Source organism: Martes martes (assembly GCF_963455335.1).
Source record: "Martes martes genome assembly, chromosome: 5".
NCBI lineage: Eukaryota > Metazoa > Chordata > Mammalia > Carnivora > Mustelidae > Martes > Martes martes.
The window spans coordinates 134,719,832-134,744,955 of NC_137892.1; positions in this window are offsets into that span (position 1 = coordinate 134,719,832).

Genomic DNA, 25,124 nt, shown 5'->3' on the forward strand with positions numbered 1-25,124 from the left:
TATATATTTTATGGTTTTAGGAAGTTAAAATCAATATATGTCAATAAAGTCAAGGTGGTTAATTGTATTGCTCAAATCTAAGTATTGATTTTAGCAATTTTTTTCCATGAGTTACAGAAAAAAAGTATTAAAATCTCCAATATTGACTTTGCTTCTATTCTTCATTCAACTTTGTCAGCTCTCCTTTATATGTTCTTATTTTTTATGAGTTTAAGTGGATATAAATATTGAATTATTACAGCTTTCTCTTGAATTGATCATGTTATCATATGAAATGTCTCACTTATAGTCTTATAATCTACTTTGATATTGATAAACTTGCACCAGTTTTTTTTTTCATTAGTGTTTGCATGGGAAATCTTTTTCTTTCTTGTACTTTCATCCCCTCTATTTTTCTAAAGATTTTATTTATTTATTTATTTCAGAGGTGGGGGGGCAGAGGCAGAGACTCTCAAGCAGACTGCCTGCTGAGCATGGAGCCAACTCAGGGTTCTATGTCATGACCCAGAGATCACAAACTGAGCCAAAGCCAAGAGTCAGATGTTTAGCTGACTGAGCCACCTAAGCATCCCTCATCCTCTCTGTTTTTCTAACTAATGTGCATCATTTACAAGTAGCATATAGTTCAATTTTCTTTTTTTATCTAGTCTAGCAAACTTTGTCTTTTAATTGGAATATTTTCCATTTATGTGTAATATAATTACTAAGATAGATCTGAATTTAAATACTGGGCCTCCTCAAGGGGGTGGCAGTTTCCTCCAAGTAAGAAAGGAAGCAAATGAGATGAACAGAATATGAAAATGGTCATTGCCTCTGCCACACGTCTCCAAGAAGACTAAGATGGGTAGCAAAAGTGGTGAAGTGGAGGGTCTAGCAACTAACAAGTGGAGCCAGGATTTAAACATGAATTGTGTTTCTATAATCTAAGATCTTTTCTCTTCTAACAAGCTTTTTCCCAAGAACACATGCCCTTTTCTACTTTGAAAAAATCTATTCAAACACTACAATCTAAAAGATAAACAGAAATGGTTCTCTGTGTGATGGTGGCTTAACAGCAACAGGAAACCCTATGCACAGAGTCAGGTCTCAGTAAATGTGAGTAGCTTTTCCTTAATTGGAAATTTCTTTCAACTGTTTGAATACTCAGTAGACATATGTTTAATAATTGCCCTCTATGATTAAGGCAAAGAGCCTAAAACTGAATAATATAAAATGGTATTTTGGAGGACTATGGTGAAGAAATACCTGAGGGGTGTGTAAGGGCACTAACTTTTCATCTTCTTTGCTAGGAAGATAATAGATGACATTTAAGGGAAAATATGGATAAGTATGAAACTATGTAGGTAAAAACCAGAAAAAAAACAAACTTACAAAGTTGAAATTTAATACTTTAATTGCATAAGTAAAAAAAAAAAAGTTAAAAAAGCTTCATAAGTGTGACTATTTAGTAAGAAACACTATTTTAAATTAACCTATTTAAAAAGCTTTTAAAGAAGACAAAAAGTTCATTACAGTATTCTATTTTTCTTGAAGAAGCCAATGTTTTAAGTCTAGAAATAGCTAAATACCTCTATGCTATAATCTTTCCTTTAGGCTATTACATTTTTCTTAGAAAAAAATATTCAATTTCAGCCCACATCTAATTTGTGAGTGACTATGCAATACAACGTTACACTGAAATCCTAAGTTGTCTGAATGGGACTGTAAGTCTGAGATATGAAATTAGCTACATTATACCAAATTGTAGCCCAGGTAAATTACTATTTTTCCAGGGACCAAAAATATTATTGAGTGTGCATCATTTTCAACATGATTTTAAAATTATGTAATTATATTTGTTTGCTTTGTTTCTAGAGGCAATATGCACAATTCACTACTGCCCTCTGCTGCATGGAAGAGTGAGGAAAAAAGAACTGTGGCGGGGTTGGGCGAATCTGTCGGTGGGTATAAGGAGCGCACGTATTGCATGGAGCACTGGGTATGGTGCATAAACAATGAATCTTGGAACACCGAAAAAATAAAATTAAATTTAAAAAAAAATTGTCACGGAAACCTATTTGACTTACCCTTGCCTGATTTGCTGTATTAATCCACACCAGCCATTCTTTCTGTAAAAAACGAAATACTGGCTGATATTACAAAATGAGACCTTGGATTAGATTGTTACTGCCTCTAGAATACCCTCATACTTTTAGATAGAAGGTGGTAATTAAAAAACTCAGACAAAAAGGTCTTTGTGAAGCAGGTACTATTTCAGAGACAAGGTCTAGAAGAAAATTTCATTACTAATAGGTCACTATAGGTTTTCTTAGGTGGTTTAGTATTTGAGTATGGGAAGAAGATTTGAGAACATATTCAAATGCCCAGTCAATGATAAAATCCTCTTGTTGCTAACCAACACAAGCCCATTTTGTGTTTTTAGCAATTTCGGAGCTCTTTTTGTCATATGTAGAAAGCCTCCAGCTAGGACTTCTCATTAACAGGTGGCTTATTATAACAGAAACAAATCTTAAATTATCTTCTGATAAATACCGATTTCTTTGCAGGCAAGAAATCACCTTATCTAGTCAGGCGAGTCAGGAGCATGCCCACTTAGTCTTCATGGACTCTCCCCAGCAAAGTGCAAAGCACTTTGGCAGTTCCTTGGCAGAATCATCCAACACTCTAGGCAGTCCACAAAATGACTCCTTTTGTGAAATGCGATGGAGTGGTAGTTTGGGAGAGTCAGAACGAACATTACAGACGGAATAACATCACACTCTAAAAGATAAAATAGTCTTTTTACATTGTTAGAGTAGCATTAACTCCCATTAAACAACATAACAAAATAATGCCTAATATAACTAAAAGTTATTCTTGAATACATCATCACCTGGTCCATTTCCAATTCGCACATATACCCAAAATGTGTTTTGTAACATGTAAACAGTGTCCTTCAATACCTTTTGGTTGATGCTTTAACTTGCAGAATGGTTTTCTACTAGCAGAGATTTTCCACGTTAGTTGGGAATCTTCTGCTATCCTGAGTCCTTGTGTGAAGGAAGGGGCTACCTTGAAGCAGGATCAATTCACCTTTTTATCAGACATGGTAATGAATTACTCTGTAATAGGAGTGGAAGCACCAGACAAAACAAAGCTTTGGGATTATAATGCCATACATCCTGTATGCTTATATTTTGTTCCTGTAAGACAGTTGTCCAAAAGTGGCTGAAGATGGAGTTCAAAGATTCCCTGAGATTAACAAACAAACAAAAAACACCCCAGAATTTATGACTGTTTTGTGCATTATTTCTAATAATGATTTGTTATTTGACAATTATTGGCTTAAACTTGCTTTCACTCCAGTATTCCGTCTCACAAAGAGGCTATGAAGGAGCTTCTAAAAGCTAGAGGGACTGATATTTATCACCTCCAAAAGAAAAAAAGAAAATTCTGATAATTGATAAATGGTTGACTCAATCAGTTCTCAAAGCTTGCCAAAGATGATGAATTATTATAATCAACAAATGTTGCAAGAGATTACAAAAGATGAAAGGGATGTGTGAACCACAATAAGGATCTTGGAATATTCTTGTGAGTTCAACCACTGGTAAAGTACCTTTACTAAGCAAAACACTAGAACAAATATATCTAAGTATGCTAATATCAATGATGAAGCAAAATCAAAGAGTAATGGAATTGATCAGAGAAAATTTGCTGGAGATGAGCTTTAAATTAGATTTTAATGGGAAAAACAAAACAAAACAGATGCTTAGATATGGACAAACTGGTGGTTCCCTGAGGGGAGGTAATTGAGGAGATGGGTGAACTAGATGGTGGGCAGAAAGGAGCACTGGGTCATGTATGGAATTGTTGAATCACTACATGGTACACCTGAAATGAACATGACACTGTATGTTAACTATACTGGAATTAAAACAAAATAAAAAAGGTGTACACTTATCTTGATAAGCCCTGAGTGACATATAGAGCTGTTGAATCATATTGTACACCTGAAACTAACATGACACATGACACTTGTATACTAATTACACTTGGGAAAAAATGGTTAAAAAAGTGAAATTACCATACAAGTTTAAAAAAATCAACTCTTAATGGAAGAAAGAGGTCTGAATTAATAGAATCAAATCTTTCTAGTTTGAAAGAACAAGCCTTAATATTTTAGATACATGAAGAAGTTTTCTAGTTAGAAAAGCCTGGATAACATATAAGGTATGAAGATGAGAACTACAGTTTAAAGAAAATCTAATGAAATGAGGATGGCAGGCCTAAGCCCTTGTAACATAATTTTGATGTTGCCAACAACGCTTATAATCTATGCAGTAACTCCATCACACAACTTTCCTGCAAAAGGTGACAAAGTCCCCTTTCAAGCCGAACATTTTTTTAGAATATTTTAGTTATAAGAATTAGATGCATTGGGACCCCTGGGTGGCTTGGTCAGTTAAGTTGCTGCCTTCGGCTCAGGTCATGATCCCAGGGTCCTGGGTTCAAGTCCCACATCAGGATCCTTGCTCGGCAGGGAGCCTACTTCTCTCTCTGCCTCTGCCTGCTTGTGTTCTCTCTCCCCCTCTTTCTCTCTCTCTCTCTCTGATAAATAAATAAATAAAATCTTTAAAAAAGATGCATTAACAATGAATTTTGGAACACTGAAATAAATTAAATTAAATTAAATTTTATAAAAGAATTAGATGCATTAAAATGATATTTTTGGCATAAATTCCTATTTGGATTTTCAATGAAAAAGTGAAAGTTTAAGTATTAAAAAATGAAAGTAGCATATTAACATATGGAAGAACAGAAGCAATGTTACAGAAATGATACGGACTACTTCAGTAATCAATAATGTGATCAATGAGTTTCCTTGCCAGGCAAAGGAACACAGACCAATAAAGCAACTTATCATTAGCTTAGTGGAATGTCTTTATCCTAGTCGATTATTTCCTAGTGGAAAAAATCAGTGGGTTTTAATGCGCTGGAAAAGCGGGATTTATTAAGAGTGCTAATTAATGATTGAAAATCACGTTCGGAATAGGACAGAGTGGGTTCCTAAGTCTGTATTTAACTGGTTAAAATGAGTTCTGTTGTCTCTTGCTCAGGAAAGAATTTTTGCTTAGATATGGTGAGAGTATAGGGTACTGATATCTCTCAAAATACTTTGTCATTTATCACCTTCACCAGATGGCCTTTCAAAGTTCATGGCCAACAGTTTCAAAAAGTTGTATAAAAAATAGCACTTAGTTTTGATACCTGCTAGCAAGTGGTGCTTTAAGGGGAAAAGTCTCATTTTACACAATGTGCAAGTTATCTAAATTGGATTTCTGTGTGATTAAATTTCCCTAGTATTTCTTCAGCCTTCCACTTCCTATACTTCATGGCCCCAGAAAAATAAGGTTGGCAAAATACAGATCATATCAGGTGTGATTTCCGATAAAGGTAACATGAATAAACTTCCCAGGTATAAGGTTCATTGCTTAACATTTCTGTACCTTGAATGAGTAAGAGGATGATGTAGGATAGTAATGCTTTCCATTTGCTGGAAATGGTTCACTTGTGTTCATCTGGAATAACTTGATTCATTGTTCTCACACAATTTATTAGATTTACTATAACAGTAAAGTTAAATTTAGATTCTTGAAAAAAAAAGCTGCATGAGCCAACATGAATTTACAATAATATTTAATTCTATACCTCTTTCCTTTGACCTGAATAAACAGGCCAATTTCACAATTTCACATTGCCCAAGGATAACATTTACAATACAGTAAAGTATGTCCTTTCCTTATTCAGAGTGAGTTGGAAATCTGATCTGTAACTAAAGCCCAATGATTCAACTTCTTCTTAACAGAAGAGGCATCAATGATTGGCATCTTCCAAAGTGAGTTATATTCCTTTATAATGTTTGCCAATCTGGCCTTTTGAAATGCAGCCCTTCATATACATCCTATTTTAAATTAAAATATCCTATTTTAAATTAGAAGCTCTCCCTGTTAAAAATCACAAGGAATTGTCTTTCGAGAGTCAATACCAAAGGAAAGGTATACTAGTAAATGCTAGCTCATTCACTAATCTCCCATAGTTAATAAATTAAGGTAGTTTGCCTATGTGACCACTGGCTGTAGTTATGTAGCCTTAAATTACTTGAATTTTATATGCCTTCATTTCCTCATTTGTAGAGATAATAATAGCATCCATTCACAGGGTTCTTGTGAAGACCAAGTAAGATAAGATATGTAAAATTCATGGAGCCTGACACATACTATATACAAAATGTGTTAGCTACCAATATCATTGCTACCAAATTCTGTACATTTGGGTGATATCCTGTTATTCATTATTACTCTTACCACGAAGTCACTCAACCAACTCACCAAGTCAAGAAGTAGGAAGGATAACTCTCACAGGCATGGCATCTTATTTTGAGAGATTATGAATAGTCAGTTTCACTTCCAAGTTAGGAAATCTGAGATAAAAGGAATTGGGGGCATTCATTATAGATGGGTCAAAAGACCCATGGGTAGTAAAAATATAGATGGGTAGTAAAAGAGTTCTCAGGTTTGACACATCCTGATCGCTGAGTTTTAGAAGGAATAGTGGAATTATAATTAATACTTATTTTATTTTTCATGCTTTCCTTATCCTTACATTTTTGTAAACCAAGTAAGTATCCCTTATATAGCAAAAATTAAAACAAGCAAACAAACACAAACTCTGACTTTATTTTTTACAGGAAGAAACTAACGAAAATGTTAATTTAATAGTAACTTCACTTGTAGAAAATAAAGTTCTGTGGTCTTAGTAAATAAGCTTTAGTTCTCTAAGACAATTAAAAGCCACAAAGCACGATCTGATGACATGCATAAATGAAGAGTAGCCACAGTGACTTGGAAAAATAATTTCCAATTTATTGTCTGTGAAAAACTTGTTCAAGATTCGTCTTAGGTAATGTAGGAGACATCCCCTCCACCAACACACTTGCGACAGATCAAATGCAATCTAGAAACATTAACATTAACATCTGTTAGTACTGAAATCTTGAGCTCCAAATCCCTATTTGCCTATTAATGAAAAGCACCTCTTTAAATGTCTTTGAGGGTTCTCCAGGGTGCTTACAGACGCTGTCTCATCAGTTCTGGCCATTTGCCTCCTCTTGCTATCGGTGCTGCTCCCCAGCCTGTTTTGACATCTTAGCCAAACTACCCCCTTGGAGCTGAAACCCTACTCCTGTCCATTATCATATTACTATGCTTTCTGCAGGAAACTCAGTTTGGGGAAAGGCCTTCTAGCAAGGGCATACCTGCTTTATAATCTCCTGGCGGTTAATGACAGAGCTCTCCCGTTTGCTGCATGACTACGCGGCTAAGGTGTCTCGTGCCCCAGGCACCCACTGAGAAGGGCAGTCCCATGCAGCCTCCAGTTTCCTTGACCTTAAGTGTCACCACTGCCACCATCCCCTCTGTCACGGAATACCTCCTGATATATCCAGGCATCAGTATTACATATGTGAGATGATATATTCATTTACTCATATATTCATTTATTGTACTTAAGTCAGGGACTACTCCACAGCAACAGTGCAGGAGTCCCTGCATGTAGCTTTTTCTGGGCTCACATATTTCGTCATTGGTCCCAGGTCATGCAAATACCTCCACAGTCCCCAACTGGAATGAGTTTCAAAATCAGCTCTACCTTATTGTCCTTATACCAGCAGGACTTTTTGCTAAACGTGGACTCACAATTCCAGACTCTTCCTCCCATCTGGGGTTCTGTTGTCTTTTTCTGTGGTCTGTGCATTGTTGGGGTCATTCAAATTGATCAAATACACTTGCATATCATTGTTTAGTTTATTAATATGGGTTCCAGTCTCTTTCCTCAACCCCAGGAAGTTAACTTCTCTGCAGATTAGTAGATGCAGAGAGATAAGGTATCTATAGACTCTTACAAGATATAGGCGTGAAGGCTCTTATCCACCCAGATAAATTTCAAATAAATATACCTTCAGTGTATATTCACTTCCCAAGAAATGAAGTTGGTAGCTCTGTTTTTCACCCTTTTTCAACTTTTCATGTTTCAACTAAATAAAATATTGAGATTCATAGACCAAAGAGTAGTTAGCTTTCTATGCAGGCATGTACCTTTAAAACTCTCAGATGTGTTGGGGGCACCAGGGTGGCTCAGTTGTTAAGCATCTGCCTCTGCCTTGGGCTCAGGTCATGATCCCAGGGTCCTGGGATCAAGCCTGGCGTCAGGCTCCCTGCTTGGCGGGAAGCCTGTTTCTCCTTCTCCCACTCCCCCTGCTTATGTTCCCTCTCGTTGTGTCTCTCTCCGTCAAATAAGTAAATAAAATCTTAAAAAAAAAAAACAAAACAAAACCCAAACTCTCAGATTTGTCAATGTTTCTGACTTTTTTGCTTGTGATATCATTATTTGCATAGGCAGTAAGAGATAGTCTATACACTTTATATCTTTTTTGATTAAAAGTAAATACCTGGAAGCATTAAAACAGTACGGAACTATGTAAGGTAAAAGTGTGAGAAAGAGAGAAAGTGAGAAAGAGCACAGGAAAATCAAGGAGGAGATGTACTGACATCTTAACAGCTGTTATGTTGAAAATGTTTTTGGAGGGATTATTTGGTAATTTTTCCACTCTTTATATAATTGCAAAACGGTGTGGTTGAGGCTGTTTTACATTTTTTGGTAATATGAGAAGAAAATAATTTAAAAAACAGTAATTTGGGCACCTGGGTGACTGTTTGTTAAGTGTCTGTCTTTGGCTCAGGTCATGATCCCAGAGTCCCTGGATGGAGCCCCTTGGGTCATTGGGCTTCCTGCTCAACAGGGAGTCTGCTCCTCCCTCTTGCTCTGCCCCTCCCTCCACTCACGCCCTTTCTCTCTCATGAATAAATAAATAAATAAATAAATAAATAAAATCTTTGGAAAAAACACATAGTAACTTATTTGCACCTCTAGAGTAGGCATTTGTACCTTTTGAATGACACAGCATTTATACTGAATAACTTCTCTAGACTTTGAAGTAAAAGAAACAGAAATAACATTAATACTTTTGCTACAGATTATTTTTAATTTAAAAATTTTACTATTCAATTTACTATAGTAAATTTACTATTTACTATTACTATGATATTAGCATAGTCCAGTTTTTCCATTTAGGATGTTATCCTCAAGCTATTAGATGAAATAACATTCAGTTGCTTTCTTATTGGAACCTGAAAGTATCTGTATTACAAGTGGGAAAGGAACCCATGACCTATAAATTCAATATCCACTTCTATTCTCTATAAGATGTAGTCAAAAGTAGGGTACACTGTCTTAGATAAACCATTTGATTTATGTGGAAAACAAGAAACTCCAGCCAGTGTTCAAGGATTTCAAACCTGTTGTCTTGAAAGTAAATTTATTTTCATACTTATCATACTCATCTCCACTGTTCATTCTCTCTTTCTCTGCTATTGATACATTTTCTGATGAAAGATTACCCAATATAAAGGTCAGGTTGTGAAAAATGATCCCATTTATTCTGTAAATAGTAACATACAATTCCTTATTTTGTTTTTAGATAGCAACAATATTTCACATATTTCCTTGAAAGCTAAAACTGATAAAGTCAGCTGTGTAGCCCACAGAAATTGAAGTGATTTGTTTCTCTTTAACTTATCCTTGATCTCACTTATGAGCCTCTTTTAGAACAAGTAACTCCCCAAGAAAGAAAAAAAAAGTCTGTATTCCCACTCCTTACCCCAACTCACACTCAGATACTCTTCAGAAAGAACGGTAAATATGGCCTTAGGAATGCAAACTTGAAGTGTAAAGACCTGCAACGGTGTTTCTTCTTTACCATCATCCTGGAGTTCCCTGTTCTATAATATATGATGGAATGGGAGATTTTTTTTCTAGCTAGCCATGACCTGGAAAACAATGGTATTAGACTGACTAAGAAAGAAATCCCAGTGGAGGAGGCCAATAGAAGATCTCAGACCTAGGGAAGACAAGCAGCTGAGCTCATGGCATAGGCTAACAGGGAAGGCCATAAGGACCTTTGTATTGGCTGAGTCATTCTATACTTAATCAGCAGGAAACAATCACTGTGAACCTCAGGGGGAAAGACAATCAAAAATTCTTCTTGAGCAAGGCCAATATCTAGTGCAATAGTTGTCAGTTAGTCTGGTGGCCTTTGAAAATTCTTGCTTGTCCCCTTGAGCCAAGATGATAGTGGTCCACCTGTTCCATTGTGTCAGCAGGGAAGGAGATAATGTGAAAAAACAGAGTTTTGATAAATCCTATCCCAAAGATTAAAAAAAATCAACATGGGAGTTTCAATGACCAACTCAAATTCAGGTTAGGAATTACCATTATGAGAAATTTGCAAGGTTTATGATTCCCTGTTTACAATTTTGCAGTTGTTATGGTGCAATTTGTTACTAGCAGCCTTCTTCCTTATGCTTGAGAACAACAAATACTGAAAGAACTGGGGTCACTGTATCACATTTATGAGCTCAATTTTGATGGGCAGAAGGGAACTTTAAGGAGCTTGAAATAAGGTAACATTTACAAAAGAAGAAGAAAGCATTTGTGTCCGTGGGACCTACTGAAAAGGGAAAAAAAGACCATGGGTGGCTGGTCTGGTTCTGCATGAATTCAGTAAAGATTTTAGCAATGAAAAACATTAGTTGATATTTCTTAGCAGTTTTAATTTTATTTACAAAGTTAATGGAAACTCTTTTATTTCTATGATATTGGATTAACAGTTTATATAAGTAGGACATGCCAGGCTGTTCAGTAAAAGACATTTAATCAAGTTTTGTAAGGGGAAGGAAAACAAAGCTTAAACAAGCCAACGGTGAGTGTCCCCAAACCCCTCTTTCTCAAATTATCTTATCCTCATCTTTGCAGAGACATAGCTATACTAAGGAATACATTCATGTTAGTAAAAGACAATATGGTCCATTCACTTGGCATAATTCTAGGAACAGAAGCATATTTTAGTAGTAAGTTATACATTTATTACCACTATGCTTCCTGTATGTGCGCACATCAAGTAATTAGCAGACAGTAGAAAAAGTAATAAGACAATCCTCTGAGAACTATCTTACTAAGTCATTTCCCTTCCTATGGTTCATATAAAAGTTTACAAAAGATTCTAGAGTATAAGCCAAAATAGAACATAGCATTTTTCAATAAAAATTACAATTATAAAGCTAAATATACATGAATTCAGGATGCTGATGACCACTCCTCGATCCAAAAATAAAAATAATTTCAGGCATTTGGTCATGTTCTTCTCTGGCCTGGAATAATTTCGTAGTAAGTGATGGCAGCCATCACCCGTTTGTCCTTCTAAAGGATTCTGCCCACCCACAACCCCTACAGCCACATGTTCAAACCCCTCTCATTCCTGACCTTGGCCAAATGAAGCAGGACTAGTCCCTGATTAGAAGAAGTTAATCCACGGGATGTTGAATCCATGGGATGTTACATCCTTTGGTCTGGCAAGAGAGTTAATCAGATTCTCCCTGTTGGCTATAGTTGGAAGTAAAAAATTCACAATTGGAAAGCTGAGAGACAGTAGGACCAGAAATCCTACAATATGACCAAATGATTATTGCAAAGCCTTAGAGGATAAACTTTATTAACTACAAATTCTAAGTTTTCAAGGATTCCTAAAAAATCCAAACCCTCCCTATTAAGCTCTAGGTTTGGTGAGACCTTGTTGTGACGTGTCTTTCTAAATTTTCGTGAGAAGCCATTTATTTTCCCAAGGGCAGCCTAATAATAAATTGAATTAAGTTGAATTTTTTCCATTTGTTGCAACTATAAGAAGCAGACCAAAATACCCTATATCCTATTTTCCATTTAAAAAAAAATCTTCTAGGCATTATTCAAAATGATTTTTTTAGACTGGCAGCACTCTGTTTAGCCCATCCTTTATATCTTGTCCTGATATAAATGTAGTTTGTATTGTATAAAGCAACCATCATTTATTTTGTCTAGTTGTTTTCCTTTTCTTGTTCTGTGCATTTCACAAGAACTGGGAGCAAAATTTTCTTTCCTTGTACCCCCATCTAGAAGACAATATACTCACATATCAAATAGGAGCTTTGAAAAAACATTATGGTATAAGAGACTGAGCTAAGAGGAAAGGAAAATATTAAATCTGGAATAAGTAGGTGAGATTCATAACCCAAGGCTTTTACCTCAAGTGATTCCAGTTGCCTTGTACTTCCTACTATGGACTGAGCCAGCCATCGATCTCTAGTTGCCACATGCTCTGGGCCAAATGCAGCACGGCTCACAACACAAATACTGTTCCCTTCAGTCAACATCATGTGTCCAGTCTAGGTTTCATGGATCATCACATGAATGCCAGTCCTCTACTCTTCTATAACGCTGTTAATGTAACTTCATCTCCCACCCATCTCTATCCTCCCAAATGCTTCCCTCATGACTTCTGGAACTCCTAGTCTGTCGGTCTCACGTCCTACAATCTCTTCTTTGGAAATTCCCTACCCCTTATTGCTCTAAATGAAATTTGGCTCTTGCCTACATACATTTCTTCCTGCCTCTCTCAAATATAGATACAAATTATTCTGTCCCCTATGGTCCTTACATTCCAGAAACTGAGTGAGTCTTCCCATAGTTCCCTCACTGTCACCTCCAAACTGTTTTACATCTTTCAAAAGTGCTTCTCTTTTTGAAGTACTTGTCAGAGTGCTTACCACTCTCACTATACCATGATAGGTCATCTAGCAAACTTTCAAACTCTCTCTTATCAATGGACTCTGCTACTCCATTCATTAGTCATTGTGAATTCAACATCCAAAAACTGCCATCTAACATCTTGGCCTCTCAATGCTTGGACCCTTCAGGACCCAACAGAATTGTCCTCCTCCTTACCTCAACTATACTCCCAAATCTCCACTCTGTGATAGTTACTTATACTCTTCCGTCCTATTTCCCTAAGCTAGTTCCAATCTATTGGCTCTGCTACTTTTTTTCTTTTTACTGTCTATATCCCCCCTTCTATGTCCCTACTTTCTTCCCTATCAAGCACAGATTCCATGGTCCAAAACTATAATGACTCCCTTACAAAAATCCTTTCATCATACTGGACTGGGAAAACCCTAACTCTAGTTAAACTAAACCAATTGCTTACTCGATACAACTGGTCCAAGCAGCTAAAAACCCCGGACAAATTCCATGTACTTACTGAGTGCAAGTGCATTCACTGTAAATTTGTGTTTATACTAACGGGCATCTGACATTGTTCTAGTATATCCACTTTCTTTTCTGAGACAACTAGTTAACAAGCAATTAGTTAAAACCTTGCTCTCCTTAAATCTCTAAAGCTCAGTTGCCTCCCACATACAGTTTTCAACAACTTCCTCAATGAAAAGAATACAATCTCAACAACAAAAAAAATCAATCCCATTTTCCTGCTCTGAATTTTCTCAAACTAGCACCAACCACACACACACACACACACACACACACACACACACACATTCTGTTTTTCATCCTCTTTTAATGGAATTAGGGTCTCGTTTCCTAGCTAAGACTATTCCCTCCCTTTGTGCTTTTGATTTATCCTCTTTCTCTCCTACATCACCAGTTTTTCTCTCTAAACTGGGTCATTTTTCAGATTAGAAATATATACTTATATCTTCATCTTATAAATAAGCAAACAAAAAGCTTTTTTTAAAAAAGATATCTCTATTTACTTGAGGGGAGGAGTAGAGGGAAAGAATCTTCAAGTAGACTCCCTGCTCAGCACAGAGCTGATGTGGGGCTTGACCACACAACCCCAGAGATCATGACCTGAGCTGAAACCAGGAGTTGATACTTAACTGACTGAGCCACCTGAGCCACCCAGGTACCCCCCCCTAAAAGGTTTTTTTGATCCCATGAGAACTTAAAAAAAAAAAAAAAAGATTTTATTTTTTTATTTGACAGAGAGAGAGACATACAGCAAGAGAAGGAACACAAGCAGGGGGAGTGGGAGAGGGAGAAGCAGGCTTCCGGCAGAACAGGGAGTCCGATGCAGGGCTGGATCCCAGGACCCTGGGCAGACACTTAACGACTGAGCCACCCAGGCACCCCTCATGAGAGTTTTAAGCTACAGCTGTGCATTTTGGATCTCCTTCCCAGACAATTCTTCACAAGACTTCTCTAGACCTATTGTTTCCACTTCTTCACACCACATTTTCTTCTCAGTCCACTGCAGTTGAGCTACAATCTTTATCTGGCTTTTATGAGGCACCAGTAACCTGAATCTTGCCAAAGCCGATGGCCATTTTTCCGTCCTCATCTTGCTATGATTCCTCTCTCAATAATTGACAGAGTTGGTCTCTCTCTCCTTTTTTCAACACATTTATGCTTCAGTTCTGTGACTGCAGCCTTCTTTTCCTTCACACTTTATTTGAAACTTCTCTCTCTCTCTCTCCCCCACCTTCTCCCCACCTCTTTTTCTCCTTCTCTTTTTACCTACTTTTCCCAGCTTCTTCTTCCCCATGTGATCTCTATATGGATGGCCCAGGGCCAATGTCTATATCTTGAGTGCTCATCTTCCCCCCCAAATTCTATGGCATTAAATACAGCTGTAGACAAAAGATTTTCAAATTTATATCTCTTTTTAAAAAGATTTTATTTATTTATTTGACACAGAGAGAGAACATAAGTAGGCAGAGAGGCAGGAAGTGGGGGGGGGAAGCAGGCTCCCTGCTGAGCAGAGAGCCCAATGTGGGGCTCGATCCCAGGACCCTGAGATCATGACCCAAGCCAAAGGCAGAAGCTTAACCCACTAAGCCACCCAGGTGTCCCCCAATTTATAACTTGATCCTCAACCTCTTTTTTAAACTTTAGACTTGAATATCAAACTGTTCGGTTCATATGTGCAATGGCAATCCAATAAACTTTGGCATGGCTTACTCCTTCGTGATCTTCAGGTCTTTCTAGAAACATCACTTCCCTGCCAAGAACTACCCCCCGCCCCCCAAAAAAACTAGGATAAAGCAAACCCACTGTAAGATTTCAATTTTCTTTGTGAAGTTAATTTTTTCTTCATAACATTTTTCACCATCTGACACATATTATTTATTTATTGTGTCTTCCCTGCCCCCTCATCCCAACCCAGGAAATCTAGCTTCATAAAGACAGAGACTAATTCTATTACCATCAGAACTATATTTCCAGTGCTAGGTATATTCATGGACTGATAATATGTACGCAATAAGTATTTATTGAACTAATATTCCTCACAATATACATTTCCCAGTTCAGAAAATGGCACCACTGTATACACATTTACTTAGAACAAAAGCATCCTGACTTATATGTGATTCTTCTCTTTCTCTTACCCTCCACATCCTTTCCTGTTAATCTAATTCAAAATGCATACCAAATCCTACCATTCCTCACTGTCTTAATTATTACCTACTTCTAGTCCAAGGCACCATCCTGTCTCACTGGGCTACTTCAGAGACTCTTAACCATTTTCTCTGTGCCCTCAATTTTGCCTCCTGCCCCAAGATATCCTCCCACACACTACAGCTGACTGATCTTTCTAAATAGTAAATTCTATCCCACAACACCTGTACTCAAAATTCTCAAATAGTTTCCCGCAAGCCTATAAAATATTCCAAACTATTCAACACAATTTGTGAGATCTTATACAATCTCCTCCTTGTTCACATCACGTGACATCTTTATGTCTCCACACTACCCCTCATCATTTTCTTTGAACACAAAATGAACATTCCCATCTCAAGTCCCTCTGTTCGGAACACTTTTTCAGAGTCTTTACCTAGTTGATTTCTACTCATAACTTGAATCTTAAGCGATACCTTCTGTGTTCACCTTTTCTAAAACAATCAGTTTGCCCCTACCTGTGAGCACTGATGTGTTATCTAGGGTTTTCTACGCATAAGTAGTATCTGAAATTTGTTTCTTGTATGTCTGTTTGCCTGTTTTTGGTTAATGTCTTTATCTTTCTTTACCCAGAAGATGGCAAACTTGTGGGGAAGATCATCTTATTTGCTACTCTATATCTATTACCCAGAACAGTATCTGACACATGATAGATGCTGAAGAAATCTTTGTTTTCTGACTAATTTGGAATTGTGTCATCAGATTACACCCTAGCAAATTTTGACCAGAGGTGGAATTTACCGCCCACCTACTTATACTCACTAATTTGTTTTACATTTTTCCTTAAGCTCTTCTTTCCAGCTTACCTCTTTTTAAAATTTATATTCAATTTAATCAACATATAGTATTTTGTTTACATATTTTTATGTATTTATTTATTTATTTTATGTATTTATTATTATTTGTGTATATTTAAACATATAGTGTTTAATTAACATATAGTGTTTTATTCACTTCAGAGGTAGAATTTAGTGATGCATCAGTTGCATATAACACCCAGTGCTCATTATAACAAATGTCCTCCTTAATGCCCATCACCCAGTTACCCCAACCCCCTGACTCCCCTCCAGCAACCCTGTTTGTTTCCTAGAGTTAACAGTCTCTTATGGTTTGTCTCCCTCTCTGTTGGTCATATTTTTCTTTCCATTACCTCTTAACTCAAGCAAATGAAACCAGAATCCACCACCACTAAAATAGCTCCTGCCCTTACAAGACCTCCCACTGGCTTAGACCATCCAGACCAGTTGAGCTAAACCCCTGACTCACCTCATGCTTATGGATATGGAACATGGAATGACCCCTGAAATGACCTGCAATTACTTTTACCTCATTATAGTACTAAAACCTTTGCCCAAAGAGAAGCCTCAGCCTCATTTACATAACGTACAATGTTTGTATAGAGAGGATGACAAGACTTCCCTATCTAAATATTCTCTCTAACCCTAAACAAAAGGTACCCATTTATCCTCAACTGGGGAGTCACAGCTTTGGAAGCTATCCCCTCCCCCCATCATCTTTTTATTTGCTGCAAATTAAGTTTTCTTTGCATAAGAAACTGGCATAGTTTCTTATACTCAACTGGTATAGTTTCTGTGATTCACCAAGGAGCAAACTGACATTGGTTCAGTTACAGTTGGACAACATGGTTAAATCTCACACTACACCATGAACTCATTTTGTGGCTGAGTAAATTACTTAAGATCACTAAATGCTAATTTCATAATATAACAATAATAGGCCTATAAATTAGAGGACTATAATGAACCTCAACTGAGATCACACAATGAAAAGTTTTATGTAGACTATAAAATACTATAATTATACTCCAATCACTATCAATACAGATTGCCCACATTATTAAAAACCCATAAAGACTAGTTGGAGTTTTATACCAGCATAGACCAAAAAGTAAGTGAAAAATGACATCTACTATAGAAATAGGACTTTTGTGTAATAATACTTGATCTTAGAAAGATTATGTTAATGTGTTATTTTTTATGTCAATGATAAGAAAATAATATCCAACAGTGGTTGTCATGTAATTTACTGTAACTGAGGGGGAAACACCCACAGAGAATTTTGTTTGACATTCTTAATTAAATTTTGATATCTCAGATATGATACTTACGAAAAATCTACCAGTATGCCTTACCATCATGGCCTTTCCTGACTCTATCATTTTGCCATCTGCTTGAACAAACGCCTCATTTCAATTGTGGGGAAATCCTTGAGTCAAAAAAATGGAAGTAAAGGCTACACTTCAGCAAAATGGCAACTGTTAAATTCAAATTGCAACTCCATCACACAACTGATTAAAGATAATAGTGACTAACAATTAACCAATTAAAATGAAAAGTATGTGAATCTGAAAATACTTAGATTAAATTTTGACCAGAGGCAAAGATCTACTAGAAAGATCTCCTGGAAAATTAAATACCAGAATTGTTCTGTTGAGTTGAAAATAAAGCAGGAATCCCCAAGCAAAAAGTGAAAATTCTTTTCATGGATTTAAAATTTATCAACTATGTGGACACTTCCACTTCTCTGGGGATAAATTTCTTTTTCCATAAAAAAGTGAAAGGTGTAGCACATGACCTAGATGTCCCCAAGGTCTTCTACCTTCTGGAATTGGAATTCCATGACCAGTTTCAGGATGTGAGAAGCTACAGACCAAAAAGGAGCAGTGACACAAAGCTGGAAGGAGCTATCAAGGCCTGGACACACATAGCATTTATGTAAAAGGAAATCCAGGTGGGCCCAGATTTAATTGCTAGTTTTACTACAAACTCTCTGAATGACCTCTGGGAATTTTTGCTTTAGTTTAGTCCCCAAACTCCAGAGTGTTTTAAAAATTATAGGAGATAAGGGTGGGAAAGAACCTTTTCTCCCAGGAAAATTCCAAAGGATAATTATAAATACTTACTATAGCTCATAATCTCAGGGCTGCTCATGGGTATTTACTTAAATATTTGCACAGACTTCTGCTATCATAGATGATATCAGAGATGACAGATTGCTTCTCTGTTTATCAGGCTCTAAAAGGAATGTACACACTTTGATACAGCATGTTGGGAAAATCAGAACTCCCTAACTAAAAAGAAAACAACTCTGAACTTTGTGATACTAAAGAAATATAGCTCTACCATGGGATGGATTTAAAGACATTTGTCTTCAGTAGATGTAGATTTTGTCAGGTTAGGTGAATTAAAATTGCATTGTAAGATTTCTCTGGAGATTTTGTACTTTTTCATTTTCTCACAAATTCACTTGAGTAACTACAGCTTTTTTTACACTTTGTTTTTCCACAAATTCTCCTCTCCCAAACTAACAACAATTTAATTAACTACATTTTTAGGTTCATTGGTAAACATTGGCAACCCAAAGGAAGTATAATTGTCAGTGAGAAAAATGTTTGGGTTCCAGGTTTAGTCTAGTCTTGCCGTGTGGTATTGGCTAAAAAGCCTGTCTGTTACCTATGCCAATTAATCAAAAGGTTATGCTCTGAATCTGGAAGTTTAGTGATCAAAATGTTCTAATGAAGAAAAACATTGCATTCTATTTAAAAAGCATTAAAAATTAAATCAAGATTTTGATTTAATTATCCTTTTTCTTTTCATATATACACATATACAAAATTATTTTCATAGGAACATACGACTTTGAATTATCATTTTCCATTGATATAGAATGCATACATTTTTCATAGTACTTAGATAACGATCAAGTTTGTAATGTATCTCTACTCACATTTTTAGTCTCAAAAGAGCTGAGATAAAAATCTGAACATGAGGTATCACGTGCAAAAAATAAGTAAAAAGTATAGTGCAGATTAAAGTGGACTATCTGACCACCATGGATTCGAGTTCATGTTAAAATGTCATTAATTTAAAATAATGTAAAAATCCCCTGCAATGGGTGTTATAAACACATGTAGTCATTGTACCGCATAGCTTCTGTTTCCAACTTCTTAGAAACACGGAAGGGAAATGGGGGACGGGCCAAAAGAAAAGATGGCGGAATGAATAAAATTGAGAGAGGAAGTTCCGGGAAGTAGGGGAAGGAGAAAAACATGGAGTAAATAAAAGGAGAATAATGAGGCAGTAGGATGAGTGACAATTAGGTGTCCTGCTGATTTTTCTTTCCATGCCTTCCATTGCTTGATACTTTGTGTCTGGTTAAAAAAAAAAAAAAAAAAAAAAAAGAAGTGTCATGTTTTTGGATGATTCTGCCTCACAGGAATGGCGCTTCTTCTTCCACTCAACTCCCAGTGAGGCAAGTGGTGGTGGAGATGATTTTACATATTTGTTGCCTTTTCCCCAAATCCAGTAAATCTTTACAGAGAAGATAAGTGCCTCATCTCTGATACAGTTACACACCGATGATCTTTTCTGTGGGTTCAGAAACTTTGGCATTACTCAGACTCATGAGCCCAATGGTGAAATGAGCTTGGTAATCTTCGCATAAGCAAATACTAGGACACATGCCCTCTTCACATATCCTTGGATGAAAACATACAGAGGAATGAACAGTGCAGGCATAATGAAAAGATAAGACTATTTCAATTTTATTGTTCATATTTTAGTTTATTTGGCTTGACTTTTATTCTAAGTGCTGCGATTGGCTTGTGGAAAGCATGGTGGGCAAAATATATTTAAAAACAAAACAAAACAAAACAACAACAACAAAAAAACTTGAGTCCCAGGGTTGTCTCAGCCCCTAACTACCTTTCAGAATTTAATATTCCTCAATGAACAGTTTTTTTTTATATATAAATTCAAAATATAGTATTTCCATGCTGGTTCCTTATTTGTTTTGTTTTTTATACTATAAAATGATTACAAAAATATTGGTCATTATTACTATTTTTTTGTAGTAATATTACCAAACCACACAGTGGTAAAATAATCTATTTCCAATTAAACCTATTTCTTCTGTACAGATTTGTCCTGTTTATGAGAGTGTTTGGATATAATGGACCTCTTTAGGACTCATCCTTCCACATCTGTAATTTTTTTCTTTTGTTGGCAATTGATCCCCAACCCCCTCTACTATAATGCATTTAGCTTCTGGAATCTCTCTCCAAACCTGTACCTCTGGCCTGCATAGGCTTTGAACTGTTCTTCACATTTGGGGCAGGAAAAAAGAGTTAAACTAACCTATTTATAACAACACCCTTGTGTTGCTATGAGATGGGCCACAGCAGAACTGAAAATCATTATCTTTGTCATGTGAGCAGAAGGTATAAATAAGGTGACCGGAGAAATTTTATTGCTGTTAGCAGCAGATGCAGTGGAGCCAAACAGCTATTCCAATAATATTCCCCATATGCCCGTGCAAACAAAAGAAAGATCTAGCAGTCCCAGACTAAGTGAATTAGTGCTCTTCAGTGATGCCATTGCCCAGGGCTGGGTTTTGTTCTTTCTCTGTGATGTCTTTTCAGTGCCAAATATCTTGTCAGTTCCCATTAACAAAGAGCCAGCCTGCCTAGAGTCTGGGTTAGACATAGTCCAAGGATGGCAATTGCCTTATTCACAGGTTGCTAACGTGACATATCCTTAGGCCTTGGATGTCCTTTGGGGTCCAAACGGTGCAAATAGGTTTTGTTTTGCTTTCCACTTCAGTTTTCAAAGCCGCCACTCTCGTCCCTGCCACCATTTCTAGCTAGATTTTTGTCACTCTTCCTTTATCATTCCTCTTCCCCAAAATATGAAATGTAAAAGAGTGACCTTGTCCATGAGTGGACAAAGTAGTTATATTTAACTGATGTCTGAGGGAAGAAGACCTTGAAGTTGCATTTTAACTCACAAGCCCATGATTGTGGGGTTTCTCCCTTTTTTCTAGCACAGCTGATGTGGCTGATGAACAAAGTCCCCTTTTCACACACAATCTCACCCCCAGGGTTTCCTGCTTATTCATACAAACATTAAGAATAGTCTTTAAACAAAATAGAAATCCTATTCTGGTCAATGTAGGGTCATAAAGGAGGAGAAATATTTGCTCGTTTTTGCTTTGGTATTATTGCTACAATATGGTTTGCCTACATGTAGATCTGAATGTCAGGATTTTATTTTATTTTATTTTATTTTTTAAGATATTATTTACTTATTGGACAGACAGAGATCACAAGTAGGCAGAGAGGCAGGCAGAGAGAGAGGCGGAAGCAGGCTTCCTGCTGAGCAGAGAGTCCGACTTGGGGCTTGATCCCAGGACCCTTGGATCATGACCTGAGCCGAAGGCAGAGACTTTAACCCACTGAGCCACCCAGGCACCCTGCGAATGTCAGGATTTTAAAAACAGGTTTTTTTGTTCTGACTAGTTTCTCCAGTAACCTCAGCATATTTTGTGGTGCTGTAGATAAGATTTTGGTAGTCCACATTTACCCACTTATAAATCAAACACTAATTTGAGACTAATATTATATGCAATATATTATAGTAAATACCCTGGAGAGTACAAAGATGAATTAGTGTATTTATCAAATGGATCAAAGTCTGTTAGAAGAGATTAACACCTGCACATAAACAACTTTGATACATGCTTTATTCTCTTCCTGGAGAATGCAGTTACCATTGATTTAGCTCAAGCTAGAAATATTTATATCACACTTAAATTTCTCTTTTCCTTCATATCATACAACATTGGTTATAAGATCTGCATAATTTATTTTTAAAATGTTTTTGAATGTTTCTGTTCTTTGCATTACCAATGTATTAATTCATGAATTTAAACTTCCTCATTTGATTTATTTTGATGAATTGAGTATTTTGGAAGCTGTATGGAGCTATCAAAAGATTCTGAACAGAAGGACTATGTGATTATGGCTGTTCTTTAAAAAATAGTATTGTTGATAATTTAGGGTATAGATCATAAATAGACAGTTTTACTAAGACCATTTCAATCCCACTGATGAAAAGATGAAAGCAGTTAAATCAGAAGCCAATGGTAACATGGAATTACCTGAAATTTAGTTCATTCCCTTTACTAGGGCCATAGTAAATGTGTGATAAAATATAATTCCTTAACAAATTAAAATATAATTGTAATCATAAATTAAAATATAATATCTCAACACAATATCCATTGAATTAAAAATATTGTACTACTTCTGTGTGATGGACAGAGATTCTTTTTAAGGACTGGGTGGTAATTGTCACAGACATACTTGAGAGTTCAAAGAACCCCCAATTTGGGTCCTTGGCCTGTGAGGCAAGAGGTATCACAGTGGGAAAGCCAAGGGAAAGCCTAGAAAATTATCCCCCTGCCCCTAACCAAGGTACCAAATTAAAAACATTATCATTTCCAAGAAAAGGACTCATGGGCATTATCAAATGATTTAGTTAGCTAGTCAAAAGGCCTGGAAGAAAGATTGGAAAAAGATATCTAAGATTGAAGTCGGTGGCTAGACCCATTGGAGGAGGCCAAATATGAGGATTTTTGTATCCTATATTATCATGTACAAGAAATCAACTATTACTATAAAGGTACCAAACCATCAAGTACAGAAGCTGGTGTTACTCAGTGTCTTTCATTGGCGCTGACATAACAGGCCCATGAAAAAAGTCACCACAGTAGCAAAAATGGACCAAAGCTGAAATAACTACTGTACCACTGAATGTTCATACTGCCAACAAGAACAGAGAACCGATAGTGTTCTCAATAGAGAATAACACTGAACTCCAATATGGTGCCATTCCTACAGCCACTATGGAAAATAGTATAGTTGTTTCTCAAAAGGTTAAAGATAGAACTACCATATGATTCATTATCCACTTTGGGTATATATCCAAAAGAACTGAAATCAGGATCTCAAAAAGATATTATCACTCCCATATTCACAATAGCTTAGACTGTGGAGACAGCCTAAATGTTCATCAACATATGAATGGATAAAGAAAATGTCACACACACACACACACACACACACGCACACACACAATGGAATACTCTTCAACTTTAAGAAAGAAAATCATGCAGTATGCACCAACATGGATGAAACTTGAAGGCATTACACTAAGTGAAATAAGCCAGACACAGAAAGACTAGTACTGCATTCTTCAAATTATAGGAGATATTTAAAGTAGTAAAACTCGTAAAAAACAAAGACTGGAATGATGGTTATCAGGGGTTGGGGGGGGGAAATGGGGAGTTGTTAATCAATAGACAAAGTTTCAGTTAAGTAAGTTGAGTAAGTTGTAGAGGTTTGCTATACAACACTCTACCTATAGTCAATAATAATGTATTGAACACTTAACATTTGTTAAGAGGATGTATTTTAAGTTTCTTACCACAGTAAAATAAATTAAAAAGAAATACACACATGCACAATATGGCACCATTTCTCAAGGAGACCAACTGGCCATGTGATGCATCATTAATCACTAGTGCACAGACCAGCTATTTGCTTTGATAGAAATAGATATGAATCCTTAGTATGCATTTTTCTTTCCTGCCTAGCATTGCAACCAGCATTACTATCCAAGGGCTTATAAAATTTTTGATCCATTGATATAGACTCTCACATACCATCACAATAGACCAGATAGCCCACATTACCATAAAAAATATGGGAGTGGAAGTGGGCCCATGCCATGGAATCCACTAATCATGTCACATATCACACCACCTAATAGCTGCTGGTGTCACAAAATAATGGGACAACCTCCTGAAGGCATAGCTGAAGCACCAGCTCAGATATTCTGAGAATGGTGCCTATATACTTTAACATGCACTATATACCTTGAATCAAATAGCTTTATATAATTCTGTGACCCAAGGAAGAAGAATACATGGGTCCTGGAACCAAGTGGTAGAAGCAGGAGTGGTGCTACCTAGCCTTACTTCCAATAATCCACTTGGAGAATTTTGTTTTTCTCATACCCACAGCCCTGGACTCTACTGAGGTAAGAGTTCATTGTCCCTAAAGAGAGGATACTTCCTTCAAGGGACAAAGAAAGAGCCCCATTGATGTATAAATTGTGGCTGCTCTCTGAGCACTTGGATAGGAAGTAGCAGTAAGAAGAGTCAGCCTGTTGACCAGCACTGCACTCTGACCCCTAGGAGGAAGTAGGACTACTGTTCTGCAGTGAAGGAAGGGAGAAATATATTTGATCTCAGACTAAAGAACATCTTGCTATTCCCTTGCCCTATGGAAAAATGGAGGGAACTATTGTTTGGCCACTCACTTCTTTCTCTAACATTTCTCTCAGGAAGAGAGCTCCAACAAGGTGCCTAGTGGACTTCTTCCTAAACATATGAGAAGGGAATCTAAGCATACAGACATAGACGGGGATGGATGTGGAGATACAACACTCACATGGCCTTCAAAACAAGCTCCAGCTTCGAGGAGCTTGTCAGCCAACTGTCTCCAGCTATCTGCCACTTCAGGCACTGCCTCATCTGAGGAGAGTTAGCTTACTCTTGGGCATGTCCTTTCTGAAGGGGTCCATGTCCAAAGACTGACAAAGGTGAGGTTGATCCATTCCTGTCCAGCACCCCATGGGCCACTTTGACTTCAGAGCTCTCTGGAGGATGCATTTAGTAGGTCTCTACTCCAACTTGACTTTTCTTTGTGCCTGTTATATAATCTGCTTCAGACTATGGTCCCCAGGAAACCCAAAATTTAGGGACAGCTATACAGTGATAGGGTTTTCAGACTTGTCCTTTAAATGATTGGGAAAGTCTAT